This window comes from Chamaea fasciata, unplaced genomic scaffold, assembly GCF_029207755.1.
Source record: "Chamaea fasciata isolate MVZ Bird 193981 ecotype frontalis unplaced genomic scaffold, bChaFas1.0.hap1 SCAF_7, whole genome shotgun sequence".
NCBI lineage: Eukaryota > Metazoa > Chordata > Aves > Passeriformes > Sylviidae > Chamaea > Chamaea fasciata.
Genome location: NW_027094092.1, coordinates 48,831,093 through 48,849,743, shown reverse-complemented (window position 1 = coordinate 48,849,743; position 18,651 = coordinate 48,831,093).

The following is an 18,651-nucleotide window of genomic DNA, read 5'->3' as shown; positions in this document are numbered from 1 at the left end:
GATGTTTGATTGTTGTAATAATTTCTGTTCTGGCACAGTTAACTTACTCTCCTACTATTGGATGCTAATTAGTGGGAGACAAATAATGCCTGAAAAGATAAAAAATGCCTTAAGCATCTGTTTAAGGACAAATAAAATACAGGTCAGTGTATAACTGCTTCAGAAGGATGCTTGCGTCCTTCCTCTACTACCCTGACAATCTGAGGTATGAAAGAAAGCACTGCTAGAACACACTTTTAACTGCACACAGAGAGAGCTGAACAGATTTGTGTTTCCATTCAGCACATGGTGCTCATGCTGTTTGCTCTGCCTGTACCATTCTCAGGAGACTGAAAAGTGTGTCTTTCTCATTGTTGCACAGATGTTTTTTTGAAATTTGGGGGAAGAAGTTATTTTAGGACATGGTAGTTCACCAGATGAGACTGTATGAATTTACACACTAGGCATCTTGGCTTCCTCCTTGCCCTGGTTGTTTTGACTAAATCATTTGTTCTTCTAGATCTTCACAATCGTTTTTAGACTCTCCATCACACAAGGCTGTGATGAATTTGAAAGTTAGCACTCAGTTCTTGTTACAAAAAAGAGCAGTTTGAATCTGGGGCAAATAAGAGCAGTTTCTTGAATCTGGGGCACCAAACCACTCTTAACACAAATTGCGGAGGATGTGTGGGATACATGAAACCTACCAAGTCCCTCATAAAAAAAAAAAGAAGAAAAAGAAGTTGTCTTGGTTCTGTTGATGTCAGTATTAAACTGGTTCATATTTCTGAGGCTGAATGATTTATAATGACCATAGTAACAGTGCTGAAAGTAGAGATATAGCAATATAGTAATCTCATCTAAGCTGAAGGCAGAACCTGGTAGAAGAGGTTCCTCTAATAAAAAAAAAGGGTTTAAACAAACCCCCCAAAATATAAGATATTAAGGTAAAACAAGATCAATTTTATTTATTTTTCTTCAAGGTGTGTATACAAATCTATCCTTCTCATTTTATGGGCATGTGGTCAGGGAAAGGGTATTAGGTAAAATAAGGACAGACAAGTAACAGTGACAGAGTGAATGGTATTTGGTGATGGATTTAATTTTCCAGTGTATAATAACTTCCTTTAAATGTTATCAGTTTTGTCGGCTTATTAAGGAAGATGTGAGATTCAAAGTGCCCTGTCCTATATTATCATAATTTTTGCCATGTGTTAAGGAAGGTAATGAAATTTTGGATCTTTCATGTTATTGTTTTGTGCCTGAGGCTCCTCAGGTTTCTGGAACAAAACCCATTTCAAAGCAAAATCCCTTATCAAGGAAGGAAGCACAGGGTGTGCAGGGGTGGGTTTGTTGGACTGAATGTCCTTCAAAAATCCTTTCCAACCAAATATATTCTATAACTCTGTGAAATTGAATCTTAATCCAATCCTCATGATGTCCAGATCCTGGACCTGTCTGCCTGGGACATGTCTGCCCCAAGGCTGAGATTTGACATCCTGCCACTTACAGCTTATCAACTCCTTCAAACATCCTCATGTTTATTCCTGTTCCTGTAACAGACAGTGTTGCCTTCTGTTGTTCAGGAACAGCTGTTTGCAGCAAGTATGACTGAAATATTTTGGAGAACTGGTATGGTTGAAGGGCTACAAAACCCATACATGGATACACTATTTTAATTCTATCTCCACATTGCAGCATGAACGATCCAACAGCACTTGCCATTCCCTTGGCTGCCTCAATGCAAGAGTGCAGGGCAACATGGAGACTGTGCCTTTTCCTCCAGTCAGCAAATTTAGTTATTGCAAATATCTTGGAGGGATGTAGGATTATTAGGAGTGTAGATCAGGCTTGTAAAAATCTATATGAATGCTACCTACAAGACATCGAAATAAACCATTTGACTCACCTGTAACCACTGCTACCTCTGTTGCAAAGGGCTGTCAGGTTGCCCAGGAATTTTCCTTAATGCTCTTCTGATAGTTGAGACACCAGCATTGAACAACACTATGACAACCTCTAAACACTGCTTAGAAGCAAACCCAGATGGAATTTATTCACCTCACAAAAGTACTGGCTCTCATATTACAATCTCAAATGCAAAGGGCTACTTTTTCACACAGCAGGTATTAGTCTGAAAATTTGGTAGCCTAAATCTCCATGTTGTTACTATATGTGAATTGTTGAAATACCAAATTCATGGTTAACTGGGATTTTTACTTCTGAATGTTCTTAAAACCAAGAACATGCTCATATATGCAGATATATCTGCATGTACATGTATGTGTGTGTATATCTTTATAAGCAAAAATATAACATTAGATATAGGTTGCATCTTTCTGATTTTATAGCCAGAAATGTACGCATGCTTTGATTCTTTTGCTCCTATCACTTTGCTTTTACCATTAATCTGATCTTATTCCTGTCCTCTTCTAGTTGGAGTTTGATGCACAAAATCTAGAAAAATATCCTGAACATCTCTAAGAACTAGATCAACTTCAGCCTCTGAGTCTGCATGGAAAGTCATACTTCTGCCTACAGCTTGTTCTGGGACAAGTCTTGGAGCACAGCTGCAGAAACTGAATCCACACTTGCTAACCCAGGTCTCAGCCAACAAAATTGCTTATACTGGTTAAGAAAGTGCTACTGCCAAACTGCTGAGTCCTGCTAAGGCAGGAACTGCATCTGAACTCCTGGTTTGCCTGCTTGTGTCTTCATTAAACACTGTGGTTTCAGTAGGTCTGAGCTAATAGGTGGGGGCATTTGCCACTGCTTTTTCTGAGAGTAGTGTCATCCACTGGCTTCCTTGCTATTTTCTGGATGTGGGGGTCAGAGGTGGGTTGAGATGAATGTTTGAGTGAGGACTGAGAGAGATTTCTTTTGTTTTTGTTTATATTGCTCATGTTTATACAGATGACATAACCTCTTTTTGAAATTCAAAGAGAGTATTAGTGCAACTTGTGTATGTGTATAAATGTTTTCAGCTACCTCCAAACAGTAATTCAGTACTGATGTTCTGAGATAATGGAAAGTTGAGGTTTGCAGGCAACAGGAGCTGGTATCCTTGCCCCATCAAGCACTAATAGGTCGTTAGAAGTTCAAGCCCTGAATGCAATGGAGTAGCTTCTGAGCAGCCTCTGCATGAGCAAAGACCCACAACACCTTTGCCTTTTGGAGACACTGAGTTGCAGCTGGAACTTCTCCTTGCCTTTTGGCAGGGGCAGTTACTCAAACACCCTTCAGCATGAGTTTGCAAGTTTCAAAATGAAAGCAAGTGTTAGTAAGAATGTTACTGCCTTTTTTTTTTTTTTAATTTTCTTGTGTTTAATTAATGAGATCTTGTGCTGGGAATATTTTTTGTTTGTTTCGTGTATGGACAATTAGATAATTATTCTTCCTGGCTCCTATTTTAAAATGGTACCATTGCAAAGGGAACAAATTCAACAGTGAATCAAAATACATTTTATTTACCCACAGATGGGGTTAAGGAAAAGAAAAATCTGGTATTTTTTTCATCTGAAGGATCTGATTGAGAAGAAGTATATTAGTTTGAGTGATGAACTTGTGCATCAGCTTTGTCCTGCCTATCCTGTGGGAATATCAAAGTTCCTTGTGACTCACAGCTGGAACTGATGCAGCTCATATCAACTCCAGAGGTTAAGAAAAAAATCGGATTAATAATAGATTGACTACTGGTTAATTAATTGTGGTCAGCTGTTATTTTAACTTTTGTCACTCCAGTTTTAAAGACAGAGACAGACAAGAGTTTTCCATCATCACTGATGAGCATGTCAGATAGAGAGCAGATAATGACTTCTTACAGAAGTTCTTAGCAGAAGTGCCAGTGTTTTTCCCAGTTCCAGTTGAGGAATTGAATATTAGTAAAGCAATGATGTCTCTGCTTAAAGAGCTCTGCTAGAGCAATTTTTAAGCCCACAAAGACTATGACTGGTATTGGTAGGAAAGGGTCCTTTGATTGATTCTCCTGCTTCTCTCCTATCACGAAGGGCAGCTGATATCAGAACTCCACTAAATCCTTGCATATCCTCTTGTTTTTTTGAGATATGGTGTGTAACACTTGGGCCCCATTTAAGATTTGTACCATAAACTTCATCAGTGGAGGAGCCAGGTGCACCTGACAGTTTCTCACATGGTAAAAAGCTAGGGTGGTATGAAGATGTTGCACTGAAAAAAAATGCAGGGGATTAAGGGAAGCCAAAGGGTCATCATCTTGATGTAACCCAGGCTGAAATTTGATGTGTTCTTCTTTAAAATCTAATCTTAATTGAAATCTACAATAGTGCCTAGGTTAGTTGGTTTTGTTTTGTGCTATTCAAACATGTCAGGGACTTGTTTTTGCTTAGTTTTGCCTCTTCCATTTGACCTCCATGCAAGTAGTTACAAACTGGAGCAAGCCAAAGCTGTAAATTCTGTCTCACAGGCCTTGTTTCTCAGGCTAAAACTCTGAGGCACTCAGTTGTACCAAAACGTTTATCTCAGAAATTATTACTTGTGTATCATAGGATAAACAAAAAGTAGATTTTATAAGGGGACATAATTAGCTCCTTTGAGGCTGAAACAATATTTGTGTGCTTAGCACACAACTCACAGATGGAAGTGCATGTTTGATCACACACCTGGATATCATTAAAAATACTAATGTAAATATTCCTCAGTGACATACTGTCAATGTGAAGTAGTGACATGTACTAGCCTGTAGGCAGGCACTAAAGCTCACCTTGGATTTCTAATGCATAGAATAGTGGTTGCTATAGAAAAAGAGTGAGTTTAAGTCACAGTTTCTCTGAAGTTAATATTGACTTATCAGAAATGAGACTAGTGTTAGAGCAGCAGCAGCTGAACATGAGCACCTTCCTGGGACAGTGGCAGCTGTGCTGAGGCCACACCAGTGCCCGCTCAGGGTTAGGTCTGGGGCTGTGAGCAGCTGCCTCAGTTTCTTGGCCTTGTCTCTTAACTGATTGATGCCTGTTTTTAGGGCAAGACCTTGAGGAAACTGCTTAGCAAGCCAAGGAGGAGTGAGAACTGCATTTAAATTCATGAGCAGTTCTCACTGCTCCAGCTTTCTCCCTGTTTACAGTTAGTTTTTAGTACTTAGCAGGGCAGGAAATTTTTAACTCATCAGTGGTTGTACAGAAAAGATCAGCTTCTCAGTAGCACCTTGTATTGAACTTTACAGCTTCTGCTGGGGTTCTTGTTTGTTTTGCCTTTCCATCCAGAGCTCTCCTTGCTGCATTTACTGAGAACTGTGCCTGTACATCTCTGCCATAGGTGCTGTCTCCGGGGGAGGTGGAATTGCCCACCTGGCAAATGCAAGTCAGGTGCTTGAGGTCCACTTTTAGTGACATGTTCAGATCATATCTATTTTCCAATTGAGTCTGGAGGTGTCTTACACAAGCTAAAATTTTAACTACACCTAAAAAATATTACCCATTTAAAAATCTACCTGATGGTATACTTAAAAAGAAGACGTTTTTCTCATACTAGCACAATACCTAGGTCTTGCTATTTTCAGTGTTGGGGCACGCTGCCATCAGGGTCATCAAGATTTTCATGGCAAGATTCTGTCATCGCTTAGAAATAAGACACTCACTCTGAAGCCTGTCTCCAACTGAGAGCAGGCTTGTGTCGCGTTTAGCAGTTGGTAGTGCTGTCTTCCTTCTTGCAAATTCTTTTCACTGCGCCCTTCAGGACAGAGATCAACAAGCTTCAGTCACTTGGCACTTATCCTTACAAGGTAACTGTGGCAATGTCTTGCTCCTGAGGGACAGGTGAGTGCCACAGCACCTGGCACACTCAGTCTCTCCAGCCCAAGGGACCTCAGGCATTTCTTCATTCTTTTACTTTCCCAAAAGGCCTGTTGCCTACACTTAGTTCAAACACCTGTATAAAAGCAGGTTTAGTGAAGGCAAATTAGCTTTTTTTCCATTTTCTTGCAAATTTAAAGAGTGGAAGAACACAAAGCAGTTTTACAAGGAGAAATGTATGAGGGTATGAGGATGCAGTTAATCTGGGATAGATGCAGAAATGTGAAACTTATAACTCTTGTGGTATTGACAACTCTTGCCCTGGTTTCATGATTACTACTGTTTGCCTGAAAGCCTTCAGTCCTGGAAATAAGAAGAAAGCATACACAAACTTGAAATTTCTTTAGGAATAAAGATTTCTAACTCCCCTGGAGACAGACCATATCTAGGTCAGGTTTTATGATTTAAACTTCAGAAGTGAAAAACCTGGAGACAAAAAGAAAAGATGCAACTATTTGTTTTAATCCAGATACGTGACAGTTGTATTTGACAGCACCATTTTTGTGTGAGGGCAAACCACCATAGACACATGGCCTGTGTGGAAGGAGGATGCCCGTTTTACACTGTGATTGACTGTGCCTTCATTTTGGATGTGTTCTCTCTTCTCACTGCCTTAAGCAACAGTCAGAACAGGCTACCATAAGCTGATGGTTCTAAGTCAAATGAATTAATTCCTTGGTATTATGCCTTTAGTGCATTATCTCTTTCAAATAAATCTTGATAAAGAGAGTAAGTACCGCAGAAGCTTTGAAGATCAGGATACCAAGGCAAAAAGAGCTCAGCATGCCAAGGAAGTGCAAAGCTATTCTTATATTCATGCAAAGCAACAGAGGAATTTTTGAACTGGAAAAAAAGTTAACCTAAAATGATATAAAATGTCACCCTACTTCATGGTAAGTTGCTCAGGATGAGTCACACAGAGCCCTTAGGGAAGGCAAAGTGGAATCCCCTACTCAGTTTAGGGTGCATAAACAGGCCCGTTGATATTTATTACTTTTTTTCCTCTCACATTGGATTTGTTTGCAGTCATATTGGTGAACCACACACGTTTCCTTATTTAGGCTTCTTTTCTTTATAAGTTTGCTGAGCTGCCCAGAACCCAAGATGGTTGTAGCCAAGACGACAATCAGTGCAAACTAAAAAAAAAAAAAAAAAAGCACAAGCAAACAAAAACAACTCCCCCCACACCCATAAAAAAGAGAAAAAAGAGAAAAAAGAGAAAAAAAGAGAAAAAAGAGAAAAAGGTGGTTTAAAGGATAGTTAAAATGAGTAAGAGATTGTGAATTCATCAATTTGTGTATTTTTTTATAGGCAGTGAAATTTTATTGAGGGAATGAACATGTAAGAGCTAAGAGACGACATTTAAACCAGATTCCTAATGCCCCCATAATATTGTTTAAAGGCTTCTGGGAGAAGCAGACCTAGGGAATGAGCAAATTGCTTTTGAGAGGTTGATATGAGCTACATTAGCTGAAGCTTTTCAATAGTAGCCTGTTATTTCTCATTTTCATGGCTACATGAGCTTCAGGCTAGATGCTGCAAAGGGGAAACTTTAAGTTTCAAGAAGAATCTCAAGGGCATAGTTACTAGCAAAAGCAGGAAGAGGAAATGTCCTTTCTCCCACTGTTGGGTCAGTAGTTTCACGGCTTGTAGAATGGTGTTTTGTTTTTCAAGCTAGGGAATTTCTCCACAGAACTAACCCAGTGTACTTCAGCAAATGAAGTAGATGAAAATCTGAACTCCTGGATATCAAAAGATATCTCCTCTCTTCCAGGGAGATTGTACAAGATTTTACTTGAAAAGTCTGAGCTGGCTGATTCCAGGAGCCAGGAAATATAGGGGCTGAAAGCACTCTCTACCTTCTGAAATCAGAGCTGAAGAGTTGCATATTTTACTTCCATCGCAATTCTGATCAGGTAATTTAGATGTTTCTCTTCCTCTCTAAACATTATTTCAAAGAAATGGGCTGGTTTACAATGCAAACCGTTTCTGAATATGCATTGGAAAAGCAGGATCTCAGCTCCTAGAAACTAGTGGAAGGTAATGAATGAATTGATGATACAGAATTGCTTGTCAGGAGCTGTAGACTTACAACAGCAATTTTCATTACCTTTGTTTGTCTCACACCCTTCTTTTGTGCTACTGCCTTACTTTTCAAGGCATACATGAATGAGGGCAGTGCAAGAAGATGTGAGGCAAAGAAACAAGCCTCAAAATTTGAGTTTTCCATATCAAATAACAGGGACTAGAATTAAAACAGAACGGAAAAAGGAAATCTGCTGATCTGCTATTGTAATTAATTGGCTTCCTGTATGACTAGAGCAACTGGTATACATCTCCTTCACAGCACTTTTCATTTGATTTCTCCCCCCCATCTGCCACTATACTAGGTCAGAGAGGAATGATGGCTCACTGCACCGTGACACATGTGCTTGGGGTCTGTGGATATGGTTACAGGGAGTCCTGGTAAAGAGATGTGGGGGTCTGGAGGGACTTGCTAGTCTGGAAGAAAAACTAACTGGTTGCTTAGCTATACAGCAGCCAAATACAAAACAATTCTAGGCAATTTACTCAAAAGGCATAAACAGCAAGAAGAACTAGAAAGTTAAGATGATCTCAGACACCTTTGAAGAATGGAATGACGCAGGCATTTTACCTAGACACTGTAGAAGCACCAAACCTGAGATTTTTTGTGTTGGTGAACAGTCTTCGCATGGCAAGAGAAGGATAATCCACATACTTTGTTTCAGCTGGCAAGTATTTGATACAGCCAGGAGATTTCACACAACTAATTTGCTGCAGTTGGCCTGACTTCTTTCTTCCTTCTTCCAGCTATGCAGAGCAGACCAAACAGCAAGATTTCAGCTTCATATTCCCTGAACCTGGCTGAGCTGCCTTTTGTGCCAGCCTGTGCTGACCATCTACAGCTGATCTAGAGTCCCTTTTGCAACCTGTAACCAAATTACCTTCAGATGGGTTTCTAGGGTTTTCAGTGGACCAAGGGACATAGTTACTTCCATTAAAATTGACAGTGCCTTAATGATGTTAAGAACAGAAATCTGGTTTCGTGTCAAACGAAGACACCCTCATCGTGGCCACTCAGTGGCTTTGTTCATGAGCCTATTGATTTTATTTAGACTAGGGTGACTTATATAAATATAGGATCAAGCCAAATATTAAGTATTAACCTTTCTAAGATCTCCTATCTGTGGCTATTAAATACTCATTAACACAACTTCAGTGCTGCTTTGAGATTCGGTATCTACTTGTTTCTGATACCAAGACACAAGGTCCTTAACAGGGCTTCTGGATGGACCCTCAGTGTTACCAAAAATGGTAATGTCATAAGGTTGTTTAAACCTGAAAGGCTGTGCTGATGCTTGTGCTCAGGTCCCTCTGAAGGGAGAAGCCGCTGGGCAGTTTCTGTGCCCAGGGAGAGCTTGCTGAAGTGTGAGGGTAGATTCTTGCCTTTCTGCCTGTGTTCCTCTGTGTGTGACAACTAGCTGATAAAGAAGGGAGCTTCAGGTGTCCTATCACATTACAAGTGCTGCAGTTGAAAACATTGCAAAGGGCAAACAATGAGAGGTTAGCATTACTTGGGGATAAGCAAGAAAGATGATTGCAGTTGAATATAGTCAAATTTGAAAGGTCAGTGAATAGTATTAAGCCTAGAGGGAAAAAGAAACCTCCTCCTAATGGAAATCATTGGAGTGAAATTCCCATCAGACTGAGCAGAGATATAGAATGGAAAACAGAGGTTAACAGGGAGCACAAAGCAACTGTGAAATATAATTGTATTTAATCAGACCAGAGTGAGTTTAATTAGACCAGCTAATTGCTCAATTTTACTTTATATTCCTTTGAACATAAGACCTAGCACCAGAAATTAGTGACTAAATTTTTACATAGTGTCTTGGACTTTTGCTATTCTTCTGTTAAGAGGGAGAGAGAAGCTGAATTTCTCTCCTCAAATGGAATGAGGCCACGACCATTAAACCAACGGTTATTGAGAATAACTAGGTGGTAGAAGGCAGGTGAAGAGATCCTTACTGAATAAAGAGCTTTGCAAGGGGAAGATGTTCTGATGTCTGATTAATGGGTGGAGGGAAGATATTTTAAATTATAGGGCAAGAGGTGTAGGAAGTAATACCATGGCAGTAAAATAAATTGATAGCTGTCTTTGGACTTGTAGAGATTTGAAAGTCCCTCATGTAACAAATACTTTTGTTGTATTTGCTTCACTGGCTTATAAAAGATGATTTCCATTGCATCTATGGATTGGGTGTCTGCTTCAAACCCCGTGTGGTGGTTGGACGTTCAGAAAGGCTTTCCAAGGCCTGCATTAATTGTCTTAATGGAATCATAATGACGATTTGTAGTGGTAGTCCCTCATGGACCATAAGAAAGAGCAGTTCTGAATGCTGGAATGAGTGCTCCTGTGTTAGGATAGCTAAAGTTCCTACTCATGCTCCAAACTGCAAGTGGAAGTGAGGACTGTCAAAAAAAAAGAAACTAACAACCAAACAAACTATACATACATATATACATATATACATATTTAGAAAGCTAATTCTCTTTCTCCAGTGTTTTCCAAAAGGCTGCTAAGTTCTGTGGAATCAGTGTAATGATGTGTAAGATACAGACGAACAATTAGTTGCAAATATGTATCTAATTATAGAATAAACTGAAGAAGAGATGAGCAAGACAAGTCCCAAACATGGAGCTGTTTGATGCTCGTGGAATAAGTACCTCATCAGTTGCCTTTGCATGGAGCAAAGGATTTCAAGCTGCCACTTTTTCTGAGCTAGACTCTAAATTAGGATTTGCTGAGAAATATACTGTTTTATCACAAATATGTGCAGCTTAAAATAAATCAGTTAAGAAAGGGTGCTATAAGGAAGCTATACTCAATTTCCATGTCATGAAACTGCTTTTGTGGTCATGACACAATCTGACAGGGTCTGCTAGCATGTGGATGAAAGCAGTGGATCTTGGAGCCTTGCCAGTGCTACTTTACATGGGGTTTTTTCTGTCAAGGGAAATGGTCATTATCACTTGCGTTGTAGTAGCCATCACCATTTACTGTGTTATATTCAAAAGGAAGTAATATTGGAAAAAAACTTTTGTTCATAAAAAGATGGGGCTTTGGAAGAAATGGTCACTGCTTTGAGGGAGATTTCTGATCACAAAAAAAGAAACATGGTGGAGGATTCTTGTGTCAGGATTCCTCTGGGGCTCCAGCTCTTAAAAAGTCAACTGTTGAAAACAACAGACATGTTACCTTCAGCTTTGGGATCCTTGACACTGCAAGAACAGTTGGTAGATTATCAAAACCAAAATGCCAATGACCTTGATCGGAAGATTATCTTAGATGGGAGGTTGAGGTGGATAAAATTCTGAAGGCAGCATGTCGGAGTTAAAAAGAGCACTGCAGTGAGTGCCAGAGTTGCTCAGTACAAATAAAGGTGTACATGGGGAGGAAATGAGATGCCCTGTTAGAGCTGTCGAGGAGTTTCCTTTGGGAAATGATAAGTTGTAGTGGCTGTGGCAGATATGGTTCCTAGTAATTGATGGGATCAACTTGTGCTGCAGAAGGCAAAAACAAATGACCTGAACCGAATGAATCAAGTATTTGTTGCCAAGTGTCAGATAAAAGAGCTGTCTAAATTACATTGAGCCTCTGTACTTTCTTGTATTTCTTCAGATACCATCCCTCCAAGACTGACTTCATTTGATATTACAGGCTCTGAGGAATCTTTGTCTTTCTTAAATCTGAAAGGACCAAGTGTCTACTATGTGTATCACACTACTTTGTGGGAAAACAACCTCATTAATCACAAGGTTGCCAAAGACAGGATTATGAGCAGGACACCTGTGTGAGGGATCTAACATGAGTGGAGGTTATCACAATTCCCACTCCACAGAGCTCAAGGACTAGAGATGAATGAAGTACTGGGCAAGAAGAGGTGCAGGCTGAAGTAGCCATATATTTCAGTTTTGTTCTATATACTTTCAGGATTGGGAGTGGATCTAGAGTGTGCCCCACTCAACTAATTTGGGAGGTTATGAATGCAAGGTGCGGAGGTAGGTGGAGGACTCTCTTTCTTGAAACTGGTGCTGGAAGGCAAGGCATGAAAGTCTCACAGACTGGGAAGTGTGTGTGTTTGTGTAAATCTGTTGGGGAATAGGTGGGATTTTCCTTGTTAGATTTTTTTTTTCTATTTTTTTTTCAAGATATATTTTTCTGATTTTGGATCTGTCACACTAGATCACTTGACAGAAGCATGAGGTGAAACCACTTCATAACAAACTTATTAAATAAATCCAACATTTCCTCTTACCCAGGATTGCTCAAGGATGCTTGTTACCTAACACTTGTAACTATGTTTTGAGAGTCTGCATATGGGAGTTCTGACTCAGACATGCGCTTTCTTGACTTGGGCACTTTCATTGCAATGAGTAATTTAAAAACTGTTCTTGTGTTTCTCTCTATTTCTGGACTTGCATTTAAAGTTTAAAGTTCCTGTAATTAAGAGCTGAAATCATGTGCATATGGTAGAAACTCACATTTGTTTACATGCAGAGCTGGAGTTACACTGTGTGTGCGTGTGTGAAGATTTACTACAAGTCATTTCTCAGCTTTCTCTTTAGAAGAGTTTAAGGCAAACAAAACACAGTGGGAAAACTGATTTCAGACTTTGAACAAAGCATGTGCTAAAGTTCTTTTCTGGTGTTAATTCTCTGTTCCGACACAAAACACAGAATATTTCCTTCTAGAAAGATGGAATCAGTTTAAGTTCTGGGGACTGAATTCATGGGGAAGGAGAGGAAATGAATTAATACTGTATTTTACCTGAAAGAAAGACGTTCTAAATATTGATAAAAAGATGCACTTAAAAGTCTTGATTATTTCATTGCTCTTCTCCCTTTTGCAACAACTGAACCCCAGCTAACAAGGTCTTTGGGGGAGGGTTCATTTGTTGATGAAACCTATTGATGAGTGTGTTGTCACAATAGACTGTTACCACATGACAATAATTCAAAGAAGTACATAACTGGTGGTTTGACTTGAAGACAGTCTGATAAATATTGTTTGTTATTCCTTAGTTTAGTCTCGCTGTTTAGCCCTTCTCTGATCCACAGTGGAAAAGAAGGATTTTCTGCTGGAAACCCTAAGTAAGACCTATTAGTGTCCTGTTTGTTACAACACAGTTTGCTCAGCAGTTTGGCCTCCGAGGCATATACAGCTTGAGTAGCTCACTGAAGAGTGTATTCACTCCTAAAGTGAAGCCAAAACATTTGCACACACTGCCACAGCACTTGCTCCTGTTCCAAGGCAGGGTTTGATCTCCTGGTGTGTGCACGTGGGGTGGGAGAGCCTGCAAACAGCGCTCATTGCTCCAGTGGTACATGATACTTAGCAAAATATTCATAGTGTGGAATATATAGGAGGAAAAGCCCTGATTTGGAGCCAAGCAGTAAATATATGTCTGTTTAAGTTTATCCTCCACATTTCAAGCCAGTAAATTTAGTAGAGTAAGTACCTGGATCATAAGTAATTGAGAAGCAGAAATCTACAGTAGCTGAACTTGGAAATTAAATTTTCATTTAGGCTGCATTAGGGTGCAATCAAACCTTTAGACAAGATGCTGTCTTTAAGGTGGTGGAAGGAAAAATGAGACACCTATATATGCTAGGTCATAACCAGAATTCAAAGCTACTGAAGGTGTTTTAAAGTTGAAGGCTGGACAGTTGCCATCACTGTACTTGGCTTTGCCTTTGAGTGAAACAGAAAATTAATAATGTTCAGTGCTGTGCGGAACCTTACTTTAAGAAGTCAGGATGACCTGGCATCCAAACAGCTCATACCCTCAAGAAGCTTTTACTTATTTTCTTTTAGAGGTTTTATTTCAGACTGAGAATTGATTTTAAAGGCTGAAAGGATTGGGGTTTTTTTCTCTTATAATTTAGTATGAACTGCAAATAAATGCAAGGAAATGCAAGTATATGTCCCAGAACTACAGTGCAAATGCTTTCAACTTACTGTCTGGTTTGTGGTTCTTTTATTTGGCTGGTTTCTTGGAGGTTTTTTGTGTTTATGTTCTTTTAGGGTTGTTTTTTTTTTTTGTTTGGGTTTTTTCCTTTTCTTTCTTACTCTTCTAAAGTAAATTGAATAGAAGAGGAGGCATTGTTTATTTATGTGCATTTATATGCTGGTGCCCTGGTTCAGCTCAGTTTATGCAAAAAAAAAAAGGTAATTTTTTGTTTAACTATTTAACTTAGAATATATAAGTTCTCTGTGTAATACTAATTCCAACAACATCTGAATATGGTATCTCCGGATGCAATGGAAATACTTGACACTCGGAGGCATAGCAAGGAATGGGTGTTATTGTTCTGACTTGGTGGTATATGGACTGGTCACATTACTAACAACACAAAGTATTGCCACAGGGTCTTCATAATCTTCCTGGACACCCATTACCATTACAGACAGGTGGTGCAAAGATGCAGGGCCTGATTAAAATAAAAGGTTATTATTTTTGTTTTAAGTAATTTTTGGTTTTAAGTCAGTGCTACTTTAAATGACCCTAAGAGCCAAGAGTGCCACCCAGTACACTGCGTGATCACCTTCGAGGGGCTGGGGGTTCACATGGGCAGGTCTAGGAGGTGGGAGGGAGGGTCCAATCCATTCTCTCTAGGTGTAAGTATCCACTGATATGTTCTGAGGCTTGAAAAACTCATCTGCAATTCGGTCTCTCACTGCTTGCATCTAAACTACTTGGAATTGTTTTCATGGGATATGAAGATCTACTGAAAAACTTCACTTCTGTTATTGAGCACAAGGCTTTGAGAAATATGAAAGTTTAGTTCACGGAGGTGAACTTGAAGAGCTTTCAGATTGTCCACCCAAGGCTCAGAAACATGAAACCTGCTACGGACAGAAATGGCAAATGCATTTTACTCCCACTAACTTTTGTCTAAAATCATGTGTGTAATGTTCTCTTTTCAAATTTATTCAAAATACAAACAAATCTTTGCTTATTTCTCTTAGGACAGCAATTTGTTTGCTGGAAGCAAAATGGAAATCCATTTGCCGTATAACTAGGAGGAAAAAAATCACAAGCTTTTCACTTTTCAGCCAACACTAAAGAGAACACATTTTCCCAATATTGTTGTACATGAGTCTTGGCCAAAGGATGTATACAGCAAAGAGACAGACTGGTCTGAAAATGCTCTAGAGAATAGAAAAAAAAAGAAAAAAGGTATAAATGGCTTTCCTTAGATTTTTATAGTTAATTTCTCATCTTATTTGTTCAAACCACTGTAATGGGAATATTAGTATATTGGCAGAGAGCATCAGATTGGATATATACCAGAGGAGTACTGGCAAATTAATCCCTATGGTGTAATGCAACAGTTCCTGTTGTTGGAAGGCAAATCAGCTCTCATCTTTGGTTATGGGGAGAAGTGTGGGTTTACAGGATGCAGCCTGTTTTTTCATGACTTCTTGCATAGAACAACAAATGAGGAAACTGCCCTTGGTAGCGTAGTGGTGATGGAGCATATCTTTAATGTGCAGGGAGCAAGTTAAAAAGGTGGAATAGTTCCTTCCCATTTGAACCCTGAACAAGGAACACAGTCCTTTGGAAAAAAAAATGTCAGGCTTTGTTGAAAATCTTGTTTAGAAAAGGTCCACTGTGGAGCAAAGGGTATTATTTCAGAAACCCCTGCATCAGGCAAACCAAAATTTCTTGAACAAATAGTTGCATGCTGTAAACTTACCCATGGAAAGCTTTTGACTAAGAAATTATCTTCGCTCTTGAACACTATAACAAACTGAGAAAACAAAAATTGTGCCTATTCCTCGTCTTTTTGAAAAAATCATTCATTTGCATTTAATCTATCTCCTCTATTAGCACTTGGGGTGTTAATCCCAGTAAGGTCTCTGCTCACTGAGAAAACACAAAATCTTTCTCTCCCTGGCCCAGGCTGTAAACGTGATCCTACAGTCACCACAGAAAAGAAGGTTGGGCAAGGCTTCCTGTGTTCATGTGTTATCTCTGAATGTACACAGGCACACCCTATTTGGTGTAAAGCAACTCAGGGGTTATGCTAATTTTTGGCATTTTATTAATCCCTACTTTTAAACGATTGATCTTATTTTGGTGAGAATGGGTTAACCTCTGCCTGACAGTTCTGTAAGTTCCTAAAAGCTTCTTGTACCCATTTGGACAACCACAGGACTAGAAACACTTGCGGTTAGTGAGCAAAACAAATAAGTGCTCTGACTATAACAAATTTCAGAACAAGTGATAAAATAGCAGACTGATTTCTCAGCTATTTTAATACTGTCTGAATAAGGTGCATAAATAAATAACAGCTGAATATACTTACTTTAAGAAATTAAAATTGCCTGTGATATTTTCCAAGTGCCACTTAATAGAAATCAGGAAATTAATAGCAGTAGTAAAAATAAAACACTGCTCAGGAAGCATCTGGAAAGTCACCTACTCTTTGTTCATGAGCTCCCTTTCTTTACTTTTTTGACACAAGGAGTTAATCTGAGTCAGGAGTGTTACTTGTGCACTTAAATCAGGGGCATGGTCATTTCCAAACCAGTGCAGACACTATCTTCTCCTCTGCCTTGCAAGTCTGAGCTTGACAGGCTCCATCACTGGATTTCTGATCCCGTTACTACATGTAAATATTAAAAAATGTAAGGGACCCAATCTTCTAGAGGCTGTACTGTGCCTATATGTTGCTGGATGGAAATGTACCTTCTTGGACAGCTTTGTTTCTGTTTTTCCCTGTCTCTCCACCATCCTTGCCTTGGGCTACGCTGGGTGATCTAAAAGCCCATACGCGAAAAAGAAGTGACATGCACAAGGTCTGTGTATGGGGCTTGGGGGAACTTGCTCTAACTAAAGATGCCCCTGCTCCTTGCAGAGGGGTTGGACCAGCTGACCTTTAAAGGTCCCTTCCAACCCAAATTGTCCCATGACTCTATGAAAAGCTACGAAATTTTTATCTCCAGTACAAGCCACTGTGAATTTGTCAAATGCTGAAGCAAAGCACAGATACACAGGAAAAAATGGTTCAGATTTCTGTGGAAAGAAAGGGCCCAAATAGAACTGGGCTTTAGCTGACATGATAAACGTTACTGATCGTCTTATACTAATTTCTTCCCATAATCAGCTTTTTTTATAGGAGGACCATATCTGTCTGCCTGTTGTGTCTGATGAGCTTGTTTTAGGAAAACTATTATATGATGGAACTACTAGTGACTGAGCAAAAGGTCTCAGGAGGAATTTAGATTCCTGTATTCACTTTTTTTTTCTTCTCCTTTCCTCCCCATGTTTATTTATGGAACAGTTGAATCTGGGTAACACATGAAGTGTCATGGAAGGGCTGGAGACGCCTTGCTGTTCTGAAAGAAAATTTAATTTCTTCAGGCACAGAAACCCTCTTGAGAGGCCTGAAATTACAGTGAATGGCTTTTACATCTTATTCTCTCCTGCTTTATGGTTTAGTTTAGGGGGTTTTTTGCCAGTTTTCTTCAAGTAGAATGTGATATATAAAAAATAATTCCCATCCTGATAGGAGGGTGATCTCTCATGCAGAGTTAAATGGAAATATACCCACACTTCTTCATTAATTTCATCTGCTCTCATTAAGTGTAGGGTAGATCTTCTTAATTTTTTCTAATTTATGGGGTTTTATTTTTAACATCCTTCTCTTCCTGTCTTTGGGGCCCAGGTCAGATAGATAAAATCAGATTTTTTTTTTTCTTATCAAATAAGCCTTTCCTGTCAAACAGTAAGTCTTGAGTGATTGTACGAAACAACTGGGAGAGACTGGAAAGGGAGGATGTAACAAAGCAGGCTCTGGGGTGTGCGCAGCACAGTCACCAGATGCAGGGGTATCCTCTTTATCCCAGCACTTGGAAAGCTGCATCTGGAGTATTGCATTGATTCCCATGGCATTCCAAAGATGTCCACAAACTTGAGGGAGCTTAATGGAGGGCCAATAGATGGTTAGGGGGCTGGAGCACAAGATGATGATGATCATTTAAAAAAGTAAGCTGTACAAAGCCCTGAGCAATGTGATAGAGTAAGATGATCCCTAGACATGAGTTTGAAGATGGTTTATTATATAATTCTATGATTGATGCAATCCAGATAAACAGGATATTTTTCAGATTCTCTGTTCAAAACGTTTACAATAAATGGTGAGGTAGAAGAAATAGGATTAAGGTTTTAATAATTTTAAGGAAACTGGGAGAGACTAGCTGAAATTACTTCCGAGATAAAAAATCAGAGGCTTTGACTTGATGCCATGTAAAGACAGAAGACAAAAGCTCTTACAGAAGAGCAGCTGTGCTAAGAACATATTTTGGGATGTTTCATGGGGGGGGGGGCTTGATGGGTGGAGACGACTGAGTGTCCTGGTCAGTAGAAAAGGGGCCTTGGAAACTACAAAGAAATTATTTGAAATCTTAAAATGTTCGGATACCATCTTATGTCTTCTGATGGCCAAATACAAATATATTACCCAATCATTGGGCTACTTGCCCTTTTAATTGTATGTACGTCTATGTACATACACATGTCAATCCATGTACAATATACCTCAAATATATATAAATACATACATACATGTATATAACTAGTATTTCTAGTCAAACTTGAACATGATGCAATGTGAAATATGGCTTTTCTAGGTGTATATTTTACTTTATTCCTCAGTTTGCTTTGCATTTATGCAAACTTGGCCATGAGGAAATTGTGATGAACTACCAGACTACATTAAATTATCACCAGGCATCTTTTTAACTAGCAAGGTA